General features: G+C 42.2%; 1 pseudogene; it reads right to left on the reverse strand.

The window, feature by feature from the left end:
- Positions 1-234: 234 nt before the first annotated feature.
- LOC123482756 lies at positions 235-2,634 on the reverse strand (annotated as a pseudogene).
- Positions 2,635-3,606: the final 972 nt, after the last annotated feature.

Genomic DNA, 3,606 nt, shown 5'->3' on the forward strand with positions numbered 1-3,606 from the left:
GTCCTAGAACAGAGCTTTTGGGAACACCATATTTAATTGGTGAATTAGAAAGATCAGATCCCTAAAATGACAAAACATTCTCAGTGACATTACATAATTAACTTGATGCGATTTCTTAAAAAATGCTGGGCTACAGAGAAATGATGCCACAATGCCACATATTTTTACAGCCAATTACAGCAACTATAAGTAACAAAGCACATAATTCAATATTACCAAACAATTACAATCAGGTTATGTTTTAGGGTAAAGGCCTACTACCTCTTGACAAGCCTGCCTGATTTTAACCATCCTAACACCATACATAATAGGATTGAAAAGTGGTGGACATATTAGAAAATAAACGAATAAAAAAGTGTGAAGTATAGGTGGAAGATGTGCAGTATCATGTCTACCTTGTAGAATCACTAATAAACAGCCAAAGGAGAAGTTCAGCAAAGAGGCTGTATGTGGTGTACAAGTGTTAAACACTTTCTGTTTCGTCTCTTTTGAAGAGTTTAAACATATTTGCAGAGTTCTTACATATGAGTATATGGTAGGAAATATAGTACAAGATAAAGAAACCAAAGTGGCAACAAGACCCGATATGTTAACCAGCATAGTATTTGAACAGGCAAGCTTGACTACTGGGTAGTTGTCACAATACACTCTGTCTATAACATTACCACCAAATTGTAGTCACAAACTGAGGGAGATAGGGATGACATTGAAGAAAAAAGAACACAACCAGGACAGTAGAATTAAGCTACTAATTATTTTAGGTGTCCTAATATTGTTCTACTGCAAAGGATAACAAATAGAAATGTACCGGTCACAGGACATAACTGCTAAATTACTAAATTCCATTATAGCGTATGTGTCCAACACATCAATCTGGAGGTAACAATACAGAAGGGAAATATAATGTGTGTCAGAGAGTAAGTAAAACATGAGAGCAGGAAACAAACCAGTGCTCCCATAAAACTGATTAACAAACAAAGCACATAGAAACAGATACATGGGTTCATGAAGGCTTCTTTCAAAGCAGATAACTCCAATAAGAAAGCATTGGCAAGAATGATGACAAAATATAATGCAGTTACTACAGCAAATTAGAAATATTTAATTTTCCGATTACACCGTATGCAGCAAGCCTAAAGACCTTGAAGTGAGTAAAGTTCTCCATGGTCCTGGTAGTTGGTAAAGATGTGCTGTCAATGTTTGAAGAAGAGTAGACAATCCTCTATAGTCCTGTAGCTTAAAAATGGATAATTCCTTGACCTGTTCTTGTTACAGTGATAGATTTGCCCACATCTATACTCACCAATATAGATGGGTTTTCATTCTCCTGATAACATAATTCATTGCCTAAATCAAACAATATTATACTTTGTATCCTGCACTCTTATTATTTATTACATTAAAATGCTAAATAAATTGATTACATGTAAAGTATGCTAAATCCAACATTTAGACAGACCATTTCTAATCCATGATGAACTGCTTAAACTAAGCTCCTCACTTGATTCTTATACATGTGAGATAAAAAAAGAAAAGCTTGCCATTGTGTGATATGCAAATGTACACCAATACCTGGGTAAATTAAAGATATTCTCAGAGTCAAGGAAACCATATAGAGAAACAGATACCATTTTGTAACAGAGACCCTCCAGGGGGTTCAAAGCCTTTCTTAAATTCTATAGAAATACAGCAAGGATTGGGACGGAAGCAAAGCTGTTACAGTACACATGGTCAGAGGGACATTTTTTATATAGAGAGCAGTTTGGTAGGATAGTACAGCACATCAGAAGAATACACATCCTTAATGTTATGTTATTTAACAGGCTGTGTTAGTGGCCTATGATCCTTTTAAAACAATGTATGAGTGGGGACCCTCTAGCCCTGCACTCTACAGTCATGATCAAAAGTTTTGAGAATGACACAAGTATTGCTCTTCACAAAGTTCGCTGTTTCAGTGTTATGAGATATTTTTGTCAGATGTTACTATGGTATACTGAAGTATAATTACAAGCATTCCATAAGTGTCAAGGGCTTTTATTGACAATTACATTAAGTTTATACAAAGAGTCAATATTTGCAGTGTTGACCCTTCTTTTTCAAGACCTCTGCAATCCGCCCTGGCATGCTGTCAATTAACCTCTGGGCCACATCCTGACTGATGGCAGCCCATTCTTGCATAATCAATGCTTGGAGTCTGTCAGAATTTGTGGGTTTTTGTTTGTCCACCCGCCTCTTGAGGATCGACCACAAGTTCTCAATGGGATTAAGGTCTGGGGAGTTTCCTGGCCATGGACCCAAAATGTCGATGTTTTGTTCCCGAGCCACTTAGTTATCAATTTTGCCTTATGGCAAGGTGCTCCATCATGCTGGAAAAGGCATTGGTCGTCACCAAACTGTTCTTGGATGGTTGGGAGACGTTGCTCTCGGAGGATGTGTTGGTACCATTCTTTACTCAATGGACCTCTCCTCTGTGTCATACCGCTGGGACAGGGCGTCTGCCTTACCGTTCTGGGACCCTGGGATGTACGTTATCTTAAACACGAACCGGGTCAGAAACATGTTCCACCTAGCCTGACGAGGGTTCAATCTCCTAGCTGCCCGGATGTACTCCAGGTTACGGTGGTCAGTCAGAATGAGAAAAGGGTGTTGAGCCCCCTCAAGCAAATGCCTCCACACCTTTAGGGCTTGAACTACGGCTAACAGCACCCTGTCCCCTATGTCATAATTTCGCTCTGCCGGACTGAGCTTCTTAGAATAGAAAGCACAGGGGCGGAGTTTAGGTGGCGTGCCTGACCGTTGCGATAGCACTGCCCCAATACCGGCCTCTGACGCGTCCACCTCTACCTGGAACGGTAAAGCGGGGTCCGGGTGCGCCAGCACCAGAGCCGAAGTGAACAGGTCCTTCAGTTTACCAAATGCCCTGTCCGCCTCTGCCGACCACTGCAAACGCACCGGGCCCCCCTTCAGCAGGGAAGTAATGGGAGCTGCCACCTGTCCAAAACCCCGGATAAACCTCCGGTAGTAATTGGCAAAACCCCCAAACTGCTGGACCTCTTTAACAGTGGTTGGGGTTTTCCAATTACGCACGGCTGACACCCGGTCAACCTCCATCTTTACCCCTGACGCGGACAACCGATGACCCAAGAAGGAGATGGACTCCTGGAAAAACAGACATTTCTCTGCCTTGACATACAAGTCATGCTCCAACAGCCTACCCAATACTCGGCGCACCAGTGCCACATGCTCGGCCCGTGTAGCAGAATACACTAGGATGTCGTCAATGTACACTACTACACCCTGCCCATGCATGTCCCGGAAGATCTCGTCCACAAAGGATTGAAAGACTGAAGGAGCATTCATTAACCCGTATGGCATGACGAGATACTCATAATGACCCGAGGTGGTACTAAATGCTGTCTTCCATTCATCTCCCTCCCTAATGCGCACCAAGTTGTAGGCGCTCCTGAGATCCAGTTTTGTGAAGAAACGCGCTCCGCGTAATGATTCCGTCATACTCGCAATCAGAGGAAGAGGGTAACTGTATTTGACAGTGATCTGATTGAGACTACGGTAATCAATACACGGGCGCAACCCTCCATCTTTTTT

The sequence above is a fragment of the Coregonus clupeaformis genome, chromosome 5, assembly GCF_020615455.1.
Source record: "Coregonus clupeaformis isolate EN_2021a chromosome 5, ASM2061545v1, whole genome shotgun sequence".
In the NCBI taxonomy this organism is placed as follows: Eukaryota; Metazoa; Chordata; class Actinopteri; order Salmoniformes; family Salmonidae; genus Coregonus; species Coregonus clupeaformis.